The sequence below is a fragment of the Convolutriloba macropyga genome, chromosome 1, assembly GCF_964194025.1.
Source record: "Convolutriloba macropyga chromosome 1, txConMacr16.3, whole genome shotgun sequence".
Lineage (NCBI taxonomy): Eukaryota > Metazoa > Xenacoelomorpha > Acoela > Convolutidae > Convolutriloba > Convolutriloba macropyga.
In genome coordinates this window covers 52861294-52876128 of record NC_134468.1, presented here as the reverse complement: position 1 = coordinate 52876128, position 14835 = coordinate 52861294, and positions in this window count along the sequence as shown.

Below are 14835 nucleotides of genomic sequence, written 5' to 3'. Positions count from 1 at the left end.
GGGGGTGCCCATATTACACTTTTATTTTTTTGACCATTTTAAGTTTTCGCCCAATACCCATTTTCACTCACAGTCATATGACTTATTTGACTAGAGTAAAATTTGGGTAGTATTTTGTAATTTTGTGGCCAATCACAAAAAAATGGCCGATAATAGGTCTATATAAAGCAATTTTTTGAGGAAAAAGCTGAAAATGTGTCGCTACTCCTGAATTGTGTTTTTTTGCTACGAAAAAAAAATTTTTTTTTGGTGAGTTGTCTTTTCGTTTCATTCGCGTAAGAACAGTGCTCAGCTTCTTATTTTTTGCTAAAAATTAGAGACAATTTACAAAATCTAACTTCAGAAGACAACATTTAATTGATTCCGAACTCACAGATAATTGAGTGCTTTTTACAGAAGAAGCGTAGACAATTTCAGTCAAATTCCATCTGTCTGTTTGAAATGTGACGTCACATTTTTACAACAAAAGGCAGGTTTTACCTTTTATAATCAGGCTTATTTACACCGTAATTAACCTTGTGGGTTGCTCTTTCATCGCAAAACTTGCTGGCATTTCGGACTACGAATCAATTTTATGAAATTCAAAAAAGGAAATTGGAGAAAAACGTTAAAAATCATCTTGATTGTTGCAGTTTGTTGTGTTTCGTACCACCCGTTTTTCCGTTCTCTCAGTAACACTGTAATCTATGCTGCAGAAATTGTTGCCCGCTTTACCATAGTTTTTTCAGTATGTCAGTAAGGTGTTTGTAAATTCAACTTCTCTTTTCGATGTATAGAATTGTTCATCAACAGCTAAACGGCCACCTCTTCTGAATTTCCTGCATTTTGTCTTCTTTACGTTAATTTTCAACCAGTTCCTGCTACAATACGTGTTCAGATTATTCAAACTTTGTGGTAGTTGTCCTTGGCTATATCTCCCAAATAATAATTCGTCAGCGTAAAAGATAACATCTAGATCCTTGCATTTCAGATCAAAATACAAATGAGCTATGAATAAACTAAACAAGAGTGGTGAGAATTTGTCTCCTTGTGCTACTCCTGTTTTCTGTTCAATCTCGTTTGACAAGAAATCTTCATCAAGGATCTGCTGGAAGTTGCATTTTAGCACTGATTGTGTTCTGTGTATAATGGTCCCATGCATCCCCACTTTTATCAGTTTTGTAAGCAGCATGTTCCGGTTCGCTTTTTCGTAGTCAATGAAGCAGGCATAGTATTTGCCACTGCAGCTGATGCTATGCTTGATTGCTCTTGTCAAGTGCAAAACTGCGTCGATTGTTGACAGTTTTTGTCTGAAATCAAATTGGCTTGGTGGTAAAATTTGATTTTCCTCGACCTATGTTCGCAAAGGCTGGTAAATGATACCCTTGAAAAATTTGTTCTTGCAACATAACAGGCTAATGCCTCTGTAGGAACTTGGTAAACTTTCAAAAACTCCTATTTGTGTTTGTCATTTTGAGCCTTTTTCCAGAATCCAGAGACTCCTCCAGTATAAATTGTGACTTGTTTTAGTTTTTGTCCTGATAAAACTTTGCTCAACTGTAAACGTTAAAGCTGGTTAAGGCAAAGCTTATGTTGCAAGCTTTAATCTTTTGAAAGAGTCAATGGCTCCGTATTTATAGTGAATTTATCGATTTATTTTATTGAGACAACAAGAAAGGCTGCTTTTTGCTGTCAAATTTTACAAATAGTTTCTTCTCATTTTCGTCCAATTGACCTCAAATTTTGGTAATAGCTGTATTTTTCGCTTCAGAAACGTTGTTTTGATCCGTTCCACAATTTCACTACCTCTCAAAAAAACAATTGGAGAACCTCAGCATTTTAAACTTGTCTTTTATTAGACATATCTGTAACCCTGGCAAATTTGAGTTCAAAAACCTCACCATTACCCATATTCCACTTTCCGACCAAAATTGAAAAATGTACTTTTTTTGTCTCAAAAGTAATTAGAGGAAGTATTTGATCCATAATTGTTTTTTAAAAATCCTGAGAAACAGAATAGGGCGTTGAGTTTTAACAAAAACAAAGTTAAACAGCTTCAAGTGTGGTTCAATTTTGTATATGTTGTTTTAGCAACTGTGCAGATTTTTGCAATTTTCTTGCCGATTCTGGTTTGTTTTTATTTGAAAATAGTTTCTCGATGCCCCGAAAGAGTTTGAGTAAAATTTAAAAGATTTCGTTGATCAGAAAAAGAAAAACACAATAAATTTTTTCGTTTTTTACTTTTGCTGTCGTAGAATTGTTTTCTGACGCATTAGGTTTTTTCTGTTTTCTTTATTTTTTATCGAGTTTAATTTTGGCCAATATGGAGAGGATTCTTGAAAAATAAACTAGTTCCAAGGAATAGTACGATTGTAGTTCATTCTTCTTCAGGGAAAAACTTTTTTGAAATGGCCAAACGAACAACTCGAACAAGTTACCCATTTTAAAAAAAAAAATGATTATCAGAGAAACGTGCTTTAAAAGGTTTTTTCAATAGATTTTGCCAGCTGCACACAGAGACACTAAATTATTATTTTGTTTATTTCATTTAGACAATTGGAAAAACTTCTTTCTGCCATCAAATTTTTCAAATAGTTTTTTCTCATTTTCGTCCAACTGACCTCAAATTTTGGTAAAAGCCGTTTTTTTTGCTTCAGAAGCGTTGTTTTGATGAATTCCATAACTTAACTTCCTCTCAGATAACAATTGAAAGACCTCAGCGTTTTAGAATTGGCGTTTTTGGATCAATAATTGGTCTTTTTTGTAGACATTTTTGTAACCCTGGCGCATTTGAGTTCAAAAATCTCACCATTACCCATATTCCACTTTTTGACCAAAATTGAAAAAAGTACTGTTTGTCTCAAAAACAATTAGAGGAAGGAATTGATCCATAATTGTTTTTTAAAAATCCTGAGAAACAGAATAGTGCGTTGAGTTTTAACAAAAACAACGTTAAACCGCCTCAAGTGTGGTTCAATTTTGTATATGTTGTTTTAACAACTGTGCAGATTTTGGCAGTTTTCTTGCCAATTTTGGTTTGCTTTTATTCGAAAAATGGTTTCTCGATGCCCCGAAAGAGTTTGAGTAAAACTTAAAAGATTTCGTTGATCAGAAAAATGAAAACACTATAACTTTTTCGTTTTTTACTTTTGCTGTCGTAGAATTGTTTTCTGACGCATTAGGTTTTTTCTGTTTTTTTTTTTATTTTTTATCGAGTTTAGTTTTGGCCAATATGGAGAGGTCTTTTCAAAAATAAACCAGTTCCAAAGAACAGTACGATTGTAGTTCATTCTTCTTTAGGGAAAAACTTTTTTGAAATGGCCAAATGAACATCTCGAACAAGGTACCCATTTTAAAAAAAAATTGATTATCAGAGAAACGTGCTTTAAAAGGTTTTTTCAATGGGTTTTGCAACCTGCACACAGAGATACTAAAATATTATTTTGTTTATTTCATTTAGACAATTGGAAAAACTTCTTTCTTCTATCAAATTTTTCAAATATTTTTTTCTCATTTTCGTCCAACTGACCTCAAATTTTGGTGATAGCTGTTTTTTATGCTTCAGAAGCGTTGTTTTGATGCATGCCATAACTTCAATTTCTCTCAGATAACAATTGAAAGACCTCAGCGTTTTAGAATTGGCGTTTTTGGATCATTATATTGTTTTTTGTGTAGACATTTCTGTAACCCTTGCTCATTTGACTTCAAAATTCTCACCGTTACCCATTTTGCACTTTCGTGCAAAAATAAATTTGAGTAGAAAAATTATTGATATATTGATTTCTGAACCAATTTTCATACTGATCATTTAGAGATCACTAGATTTGCTTTTCAAAAAATCATTCTTTGGATAAGGAAACGGTCGAAGTCAAGGATTTCCCGACAACACATAAAAAATATATGTCTGATTTTGTCTTTTTTAATATGAGATTTGAAACGCAGCATTTTTAGTTGATGGAAAAGTTAGTTTTCCAACACTAGCACAATCCAGATAGAAAGGGCCACAGTTTTTTATGAAAATTCTTTTTTTTTTAAATTTTCATTTAATATTTTTACACCTGTAAAACATATTTTTTAAATTTTACACATGGCCAGCATCTCACCTCCTACTTTTCATCTTTGCGCTTCCAAAAAATTAAATTTGAGGCAAAAATCTGCAATCAATTAAAAAATATCAGAATTGGGCCAAAAATTATCCAAAAACTGTTACCCATATTTGAAGGCCGTTTTTTTCAAAGTGTTTTTTCTACTTTTTCACTGCATAAAAAGCTCCAGTTTTTTGGGAGGTGGGTTGTCGTACTATTCCGAACTTGCATGCCAAATTTCAGAACTCTGTGGTCATTTATCAAAAATCACCTCATTTCGGATCTGAGGATGTCCAAAGGCACTCGACTTAGTCAAACCGATTTCTTAGGCCGAAATTTTCACCGTATCTGAAAAAGCTATGTCAAACATTTATAAGAACAAAAATGACAGTAAGTAGTCATACAAGTCAGGATCAAAAAAATTTTTCGAAAAAAAGTAGTTTTTCGTAGAGAAACTGCCTGTTCAATTTTCCTTACTGTTCGGCCAAAAAAGGCACCCTACTCCTATAGCTCAATATCTCAAAGAATACTTAACAGAAATTTAAAAAAATACATGTTTCAGAAAATAGAGATAAAAATCTATCAAATAACGTTCAATTTTAATGGTCTTTTACTGTTAAAAAAGGAGAAAAACCCTTGAAAGGAAAAAACTATTAAATTTTTTGGAAGGCTATAGCACGAGCACTACTGGTTTGTTTTTAAGGCCGTTTCGGTAATCGTCAACTATAGCTCATAAGAATCAATCTCAGGGGTTGATTTGAGTTTAAACATCAAAATTGAGGCGGCTCGGACGTTTTCCAGAAACCGCGGCCGCCCTTACCCAAATTGCTCTCTGCTACAGTAGTAGTAGTAGTAGTAGTAGTAGTAGTAGTAGTAGTAGTAGTAGTAGTAGTAGTAGTAGTAGTAGTAGTAGTAGTAGTAGTAGTAGTAGTAGTATTAGTAGTAGTAGTCGTAGTAGTAGTAGTAGTAGTAGTAGTAGTAGTAGTAGTAGTAGTAGTAGTAGTAGTAGTAGTAGTAGTAGTAGTAGTAGTAGTAGTAGTAGTAGTAGTAGTAGTAGTAGTAGTAGTAGTAGTAGTAGTAGTAGTAGTAGTAGTAGTAGTAGTAGTAGTAGTAGTAGTAGTAGTCGTGGAAGCATCCGAGAGTCTTGAAATAGACCTAGTTCCAATTCAATTTGATGAAGTTCTAAATGCCGTGCGTAAACTGAAAAAACGGGAAAGCAAGTGGACCAGACGATATTTCTGCCGAAATGCTAAAGTCGCATATTGGAATCGCTGAATGGTTTTGGGACATTGTCAACAAGTGCTGGACTGAAGAAAATCTTCCACAAGACTGGAAGTTAGCAGAAGTTGTCCCGCTATACAAAAGCAAAGGAAAAAGATCTGAGTGTGGGAACTATCGCGGAATTTCACTGCTCTCGGTACCTGGAAAAATTTTTGCGTCAATCATCCTGAATAGATGCAAAGATGCACTTGATCAAGTGCTAAGAGAAGAACAATGCGGATTCCAAAAAAGAAGGGGCTGCACTGACCAATTGTTTGCGTTGAGGCAAATACTAGAGAAATGCTTGGCCTTCAAACTGGACGTCAGTTTTTGTTTCATTGACTTCCGCGCTGCATTCGATTTGGTGGACCGCGAGATGATGTACAAGATAATGAAACATTACGGGCTCCCACAAAAAGTTGTGAATGTCATCCGCAACAGTTACGAAGGCTTCAAGTGCTGCGTCAAGGCAGAGGGCGAGAAGGGCCAGATGTTCGACGTAAAAACTGGTGTTCGCCAGGGTGATGTACGGTCGCCTATTCTCTTTGGCCTTGTGATAAACTATGTGTTGGCTAATTCAGTTCAAGGAGGAATCGATATTGGACGCTGTGTTGCTGATCTTGACTTCGCCGATGATGTTGCCCTATTGGGCGTCTCTGATTCCGAAGTTCAAGCAAATCTACATAGAATTGAATCTTTAGCCGAGGCTGTTCGCCTAATGATCAATGTTGGGAAGACAAAGAATATGGGTGTTAAATGCGAACCCGGAGCCAGTGTACCCATTGCACAAAGGAACGTGGAAGTTCTTACAGGAAACCGCAAAGGCCGTTTTGGGACTCTCATTGAGACCGAAAACCAATCCCGACTACTCATTGGCAGAGAGGTGCTGGTGGGCAAGAAGAAGAATGCGGGCTGGTTCGAGACACTAGCTGGTGAGAAACTGAGACTGAAAAGTTCAGCGGAGGCTGAGCTTGTGACAGTTAAGAGCGAAGAGAGGTCAGTGGTTGCTGATCTAGTGTCTACGGCGAATAACAGATCATCTGCGGTCTCTGATGACGATAGTTGTGTATGTTCAGGTTGTAAACGTCGCTTCGACACTGCAAGAGGCTGCAAAGTGCATGAAGCCAGATTCTGCAAGTCTAAGAATTCGAAGGGGGTTGAAGACAGCGCGTCAAAGTTTGTTGGGCTAGAGAAAAGCCTCCCTTGTCAGAAGTGCACTAGGAAATTCGCAACTGTGAAAGGCCGACGAATTCACGAGTCACGATACTGCGGCAGAGAAAAGGCTGGAAGATCTCGCATTTCCTCCTGCAATGTCCACGATCGAGATGGAGTGGAGTTCGAAAATGTAGAAGCTTTCAAGTATCTCGGTTCTTTCGTGAGCTTGCAACATGGTGACCTAAAGGAAATCAGTGCTAAGCTGGCGGAAGGGAGACAGCGATTTGCGAGCTTTCAGAAGCTATGGAAGAGCAAACAACTTAGTATTCCCCTCAAATGCAAGTTATACAGAGCTCTCGTGTTATCAGTGGTCTTATGTAGCTCTGAAACGTGGACCATGAATAAATCAACGCAACGGAAACTTGAGAGCTTTCACACCAGTTGTCTGCGAAGGATACTATGTTTTTCATATCTGGAGATCGTGACAAATGAAGAAGTACTGGCTAGATCACGTATGTCGACACTTTCTGCAATGATCATGAGTAAACGGTTGAAATGGTTTGGCCATATCCTGAGGATGAATGACGATCGTCTAGCGCTCCGAGCCTTCACCTGGGAGCCGACAGAAAAATATCGATAAGCTAAACGAGCTCCAGGGGGTCAACGCAAGACGTGGATGGATCAACTTGAAGAAGATTGCTCAAGGAACAACATGAGCTATATCACCTTAAGACAGAATGCGAAAAGAGAGTCTAAATCCCGCTTCAACAGTTTTGTCGAATAGCATTTCCTGGATTAAATAAAGCCAAATAAGCTCAAACTTATATGCATTTTATTAACTTGTTTGTACTTATTGTCATTGTTCCTTTATTTCTTTATGGAATTTAAGTGTTCAAACAGTAGTAGTAGTAGTAGTAGTAGTAGTGATAATAGTATTAGTACTAGTAGTAGTAGTAGTAGTAGTAGTAGTAGTAGTAGTAGTAGTAGTAGTAGTAGTAGTAGTAGTAGTAGTAGTAGTAGTAGTAGTAGTAGTAGTAGTAGTAGTAGTAGTAGTAGTAGTAGTAGTAGTAGTAGTAGTAGTAGTAGTAGTAGTAGTAGTAGTAGTAGTAGTAGTAGTAGTAGTAGTATTAGTAGTAGTAGTAGTAGTAGTATTAGTAGTAGTAGTAGTAGTAGTAGTAGTAGTAGTAGTAGTAGTAGTAGTAGTAGTAGTAGTTACCGGACGCAAAGTGCACCAAACAAGATTCTGCAAAGCCGGTTTGTCAAAGAATGTCGTCGACAAGTCAAAGTTCGAGCAACTAGAGGCGAGCCTTACCTGTGACAAGTGTGAAAGAAAGTTCAAAACAGTCAATGGCCGAAAAGTTCACCAATCGAGATACTGTGGCAAACCTAAAGCAGCTGCCACACGCGTGTTTTCCTGCAAAGTACAAGATGTTCTCGGAAACGAGTTTGAAAACATAGAAGCGTTCAAGTATCTCGGATCATATGTCCGCCTCAAGCATGGAGACCTGCAGGAAGTCAATTGCAAACTTGCAGAAGGTAGACAACGGTTTGCTAACTTCCAAAATCTCTGGAAGAGCAAGCAGCTCAGCGTGCACCTCAAGTGCAATTTGTACAAAGCACTCGTTTTATCAGCCGTGCTGTACAGCTCAGAGACTTGGACTCTTTCGAAATTAATGGAGAGAAAACTTGAGAGTTTCCACTGTGGTTGTCTTCGGAGAATTCTACGTGTGTCATATCTGGAGAAAGCAACGAACGAAGAAATTATGACAAGATCACGAATGCCCCAACTATCCACGATGATCATGCTCAAACGGATAAAATGGTACGGACACATCCAGAGAATGGAACCAGGAAGATTAGCCCGCAGTGCCTTCGATTGGGACCCGCCCGATCAATACGTCCATGCTAGACGCGCTCCTGGGGGGCAACGGAAAACGTGGATGAGTCAAATCGAAGGAGACTGTGTACGAAACAAAGTATCGTTCACCAGATTGCAGGAGAAAGCAGCAACTGGGTCAAAGAATGCCTTCAACAATTTTGTCGTACAGCACTTCACAGAATAACCAAACAAATAACTCTTCTTGTTTTGTTTGTATTTGTTGCCAACCGTGCCTTTATTTCATATTTGGAATTAAAGTGTTGAAACAGTAGTAGTAGTAATAGTAGTGGTAGTAGTAGTAGTAGTAGTAGTAGTAGTAGTAGTAGTAGTAGTAGTAGTAGTAGTAGTAGTAGTAGTAGTAGTAGTAGTAGTAGTAGTAGTAGTAGTAGTAGTAGTAGTAGTAGTAGTAGTATGTCTGACGAATGTGAGGACCAGAAGAGGGAAAACCACAATTACCGATCTAAAATGCGACAGCCCAAATGTTGTTGCAGTAACTAGTATCCAACAGAACGTGGAGATACTCACTGGAACACATAAAGGCAAACTAGGACTCCTGGCAGAGACATCTAGCCAGTCACGACTAACCATCGGCACGGAGGTGCTGCTGGGAACGAAAAAGAAAGCGGGCTGGTTCGAAACACAAGATGGCCGGAAGCTCAGATTGAAAAGCTTAGCGGAGGCTAAGCCAGCGTTGGTAGCTTCACAACAACAATCTGCAGTAGCGGATTTAGAGTCGCTAGAAAATGAGAGTGGGTCAGCGGTGGCTGATCAAGAGTCTTTAAGATGTCAGAACTGTCAGCGGCAATTCAGTACAGTTACCGGACGCAAAGTGCACCAAACAAGATTCTGCAAAGCCGGTTTGTCAAAAAATGTCGTCGACAAGTCAAAGTTTGAGCAACTAAAGGCGAGCCTCACCTGTGACAAGTGTGAAAGGAAGTTCAAAACAGTCAATGGCCGAAAAGTTCACCAATCGAGATACTGTGGCAAACCTAAAGCAGCTGCCACACGCGTGTTTTCCTGCAAAGTACAAGATGTTATCGGAAACGAGTTTGAAAACATAGAAGCGTTCAAGTATCTCGGATCATATGTCAGCCTCAAGCATGGAGACCTCCAGGAAGTCAATTGCAAACTTGCAGAAGGTAGACAACGGTTTGCTAACTTCCAAAATCTCTGGAAGAGCAAGCAGCTCAGCGTGCACCTCAAGTGCAATTTGTACAAAGCACTCGTTTTATCAGCCGTGCTGTACAGCTCAGAGACTTGGACTCTTTCGAAATTAACGGAGAGAAAACTTGAGAGTTTCCACTGTGGTTGTCTTCGGAGAATTCTACGTGTGTCATATCTGGAGAAAGCAACGAACGATGAAATTATGTCAAGATCGCGAATGCCCCAACTATCCACGATGATCATGCTCAAACGGATAAAATGGTACGGTCACATCCAGAGAATGGAACCAGGAAGATTAGCCCGCAGTGCCTTCGATTGGGACCCGCCCGATCAATACGCCCATGCCAGACGCGCTCCTGGGGGGCAACGGAAAACGTGGATGAGTCAAATCGAAGGAGACTGTGTACGAAACAAAGTATCGTTCACCAGATTGCAGGAGAAAGCAGCAACCGGGTCAAAGAATGCCTTCAACAATTTCGTCGTACAGCACTTCACAGAATAACCAAACAAATAACTCTTCTTGTTTTGTTTGTATTTGTATTTGTATTTGTTGCCAACCGTGCCTTTATTTCATATTTGGAATTAAAGTGTTGAAACAGTAGTAGTAGTAGTAGTGGTAATAGTATTAGTAGTAGTAGTAGTAGGAGGAGGTAGTAGTAGTAGTAGTAGTAGTAGTAGTAGTAGTAGTAGTAGTAGTAGTAGTAGTAGTAGTAGTAGTAGTAGTAGTAGTAGTAGTAGTAGTAGTAGTAGTAGTAGTAGTAGTAGTAGTAGTAGTAGTAGTAGTAGTAGTAGTAGTAGTAGTAGTAGTGGTAGTAGTAGTAGTAGTGGTAGTAGTAGTAGTAGTAGTAGTAGTAGTAGTAGTAACAATGCGGATTCCGAAAGAGCAGGGGCTGCACTGACCAATTGATTGCGTTGAGGCAAATACTAGAGAAATGCATGGTCTTCCAATTGGATGTCAGTTTTTGTTTCATTGATTTCCGCGCTGCTTTCGATTTGATGGACCGCGAGATGATGTACAAGATAATGAAACATTACGGGCTCCCACAAAAAGTTGTGAACGTCATCCGCAACAGTTACGAAGGCTTCAAGTGCTGCGTCAAGGCAGAGGGCGAGAAGGGCCAGATGTTCGACGTAAAAACTGGTGTCCGCCAGGGCGATGTATGGCCGCCTATTCTCTTTGGCCTTGTGATAAACTTGTGTTGGCTAATTCAGTTCAAGGAGGAATCGACATTGGACGCTGTGTTGCTGATCTTGATATCGCCGATGATGTTGCCCTATTGGGCGTCTCTGATTCCGAAGCTCAAGCAAATCTACACAGAATTGAATCTTCAGCCGAGGCTGTTGGCCTAATGATCAACGTTGGGAAGACAAATAATATGGGTGTTAAATGCGAAAAACCCGGAGCCAGTGTACCCATTGCTCAAAAAAACGTGGAAGTTCTTACAGGAAACCACAAAGGCCGTTATGGGACTCTCATTGAGACCAAAAACCAATCCCGACTACTCATTGGCAGGGAGGTGCTGGTGGGCAAGAAGAAGAATGCGGGCTGGTTCGAGACACTAGCTGGTGAGAAACTGAGATTGAAAAGTTCAGCGGAGGCTGAGTGTTACCGAGTAAACTAAATGAGCAATGCTATTTAGAGCGTGAAATGAACAATCCTTTTGCAGCGCCATTTAAGCAGCGAGAAAAGAAAGGTTACGTAATTTTTCAATCATGTAAGCCTTACAAAAAGATTAAATGCACACAAAATACGTTCTATTTGGCATAAAAAGCTCGGAAAAAGTTCGTTAAACATAATTTTCGTTGAGCCTACTAATATACTGAATCGATTGCGCTCTTTTTAGGCTTAATATTTTTATGTTCCGAAAACCTATCGGTGACCAATCTGAGTCGAAAATCGACTCAAACAAAATACCTGCTAAAAAGATCAAGCTAGATTTGCCGGGCCATTGAGAGGGGCCTTTGGCCGTTATACGTTGTGGAAGATAGTTATGCCTCGCTATTGATATCCGTCTCATTAGATATTATGATTGGAATTTAACTTTCGAAAGAGTGTTTATCACCTTTATTTTTGGTGCCGCAACCCGGTCTTTATTTTGATGCCGCTCCCGGCCTCTCATGTTTAGCTTGATTGTTGTGATAAACTTATAAAACAGTTTTTTTTTGCCAACAACAATACCAAGAATAACTCACACTGTTATCCACGACCGACATTTACCGACATTTAAAATTCGAAACAAGACCTGTATGGGTTCAAAGATCAATCTATTAGAATATTAAAATATTCCAATTAACTCAAATCAGTTATGATGTAGAAATTTTATATGGTTTTCATATTAGCTGCAAGTTCACTGCATCGCGCCATAAAAACATTGCCTCAAGCAATACAAGACCATAATAAAAAAAGAATTTACGCATTACCGGGTCTGAGTTTCAATTATAACGCGGTGAAAGTACGAAAAACTGCTCAGTTCCAAATGAGTCATTTCTTCCGTGAAAAAAGAGGCTAGTTATATGGCATGATGTGGTGAACAATTCATTGTCCCGTCATCGCAGCAACAACAATAAGCCTTTAACACCTTCGCAGCCTATTGAAGTGCTTGAAAAGTATTAGGAGCGCATAGAAGCTATAGTGTATTGCCCCAGAGAGAGAACTCCTGATATTTACAATCAGCTCAAGCGTAGTGCTCTAGTTACCTCCATTTAGTGAAAGACATTGTGTCTAAACGTAAACAGAAAGATCTTAGTTTACTTAAAGAGTACAGAGCATTACAACAAAGGCCTGCGCTTGAGCTGAAAACACTCACTATAGTCTTAGCTCATAAGAACAACCTCCGGTCCTTGATAACACGCTCCCGACCGAAGAAACTTTCAAAGCGCCGTCGTAAAACGCTTCGCACCCGTCATGCGTTAGAGGAGGCGGAACTCATACAAACCTTTGATAACCTGAATGTCACTTAGCCTTGCGCTGATGTGGGAGTCTACCCGCTGACTGGTGGTGTGACTTAGTTAACTCACAAGTTACGGGTTAGTTTGTGGTTGGTTCTCTCCGTTAGTGCCTTACTAAACGTTTCGCTCTCCCCATTCTTTGAGTTATTCACTACCGTCCGTTTTCCGCAGGTTATCCGGTTTCATTTTTCCGTTTCCGTCCTTTTTGTTTCCGTGTCACCTTGTTTCTTTCTATCCCCCGTTTATTTGTTGTGTGATGTAGTATGTTGAATTTTTGCTGTATTAAAATTTCTTTCTGCTAGTATGCTGGTTTGTTGTTTAGTCTCGTTCCTTGCTAGGGTGTGACTTAAGTTCATTCAAGAGTTACGGCTGGTTTGTTTCGTGACTTTCACCACACTTGTTTGCTAGCAATTTGTTGTAGCATTATTAATTTTCGTAGTATGCCTTTTTGTTGTCTGGGTAGGGTGGTTTGCTAGGGTGTGACTTAAGTTTGTTCTGGAGTTACGGCTAGTAAATTTCCTGATATTTTCGATTTTTGGTTATACTACATCGTTGCCGTAACTTGTTTCATTTTTTGATGCCGTTGATAAAGCCCCATAATGTTTTGTGCTAGTTTACCTGGCAGTAGCTCCTCTCCTTCTTTCTAGGGTGTGACTTAAGTTTATTCTGGAGTTACGGCTAGCTTGTTTGGTTGAGTTTGTTGCTGTGGTCTGCTAGCATTGATCTTCCCGCCTCCTCGCTTGTGGTTTCCGCCCCGCGCGTGCCGTTTTCCCGTTTCGTCGCGCGCCATCCGCCCGACGTTTCCTCCCCGCCCGTGCCGTTTTCCCGTTTCGTTGCGCGCCATCCGCCCGACGTTTCTGCCCCGCCCGTGCCGTTTTCCCGTTTCGCCGCGCGCCATTCGCCCGACGCTCCCGTTTGTCCGTTCGGTTTCCCGTTGCGTCGTGCGTTACTCTTTCGGCGTCTCTTCCCGTCAGTCCCGTCTCCCGTCCTGTCCCGTTTCGCGCTTCCTGCGCACAGTTCTTTCTTTCTTTCGCCGGGTACTATTGTGCTCGACGAACATCTTTGCTCTTTGGCGGTTTGCTAGGCAAACCGTCCTACTAGGGTTCGGTATAACCCATTTGTGTTGTGCTGTTGCATGTGTGTGTACTCTATATTAGTACCAAATTAAACTTGTGGTTCCTGTTTTTCTTAAGATCATGACAACTTTACAGGACAAATTCAACAAACTTTATAGTGCGAGGGCAAAATTAGAGGCTGAACTTAATAACATCTATGGTGAAATTAACAATGCTGTTGATAAGCAAGACAGGAAAGTTAAGATCGAACGTCTGATTGTGAAGTGCAAAGATGCTTTTACTAGAGTAGTTGATGAGAATGAAGAGCTCTTTGATCTGGCACAAAAGACTTAAGATCCAGACGCTGCCTGTAAGAATCTTGAGAAATGGTTAGAGAGTGTAACAAAGAAAATTGACGAGTTCATTGCTGCTGCTTGAGGGTATATCAATTCGGTCCAAGGCAAAGAGACAGTTAGATGTATACCTCTCACCACTCAAGATCAGGTTCGCAAATGACTTCCTCAAAAAGATCAAGTCAGCGTCAACGAGACTCAGAATTATCAAGACTAAAAAGGGAGGAACTTGAGAAACAACATGAGGCAACGCTTCGCATTGCTAGATAACGTCTTGAAATTGAACAACAAACGAAATTGCGGGAATTCGAAATTGAGCAGCTTGAGGAGGATCATCGCAAGGAAGTAGTTGCTGCAGCCCTTGTCCAAGATTGGGTTAATGCGTCACCGGCCGGGAACATGGCAGATGTTGCAAACGAACCGAGTTCGCACTTTTCTGGTTTCATCGCCCAATCCAACCAAGCAATTGTCAAACGACCTTCTTCAGCTCAACTTCCAAAGTCACACTTCAATCTCAATACACATGGTCAAATTGAGGCCAACATCAACCTCCCTGTCCATGAACCAAGTAGTAGAACCAATGTAACCAATGATGCACATGTTGCAAACAACATCATGCAAGAGCAGCGACAGCCTCAATATACGCCTCCATCACCACCAATAAACTTTGGTATGCCATCTTAACTAAACGCCCCAAACACAGCCCGACAACTGTCTCAAGAAACAAAGCACTTCGATGGTTTACAGTTAGATCATCAATTCCCTCGCAGGTCGAGCATGCCGGGATAGTTGAATTTAGTCAGCCCTTTGCGTTCACTACCTTTAAACACACTTGTTAATGCTCCGCTAGCACTTAATCCGCAACAAGCACACATAAATGTACCAGCCCCTCCATCCCCCGTCCTAAACCCCGCACCACCGCATTTTCCGTTAATCCCACCAGCATTCTGCTTTCC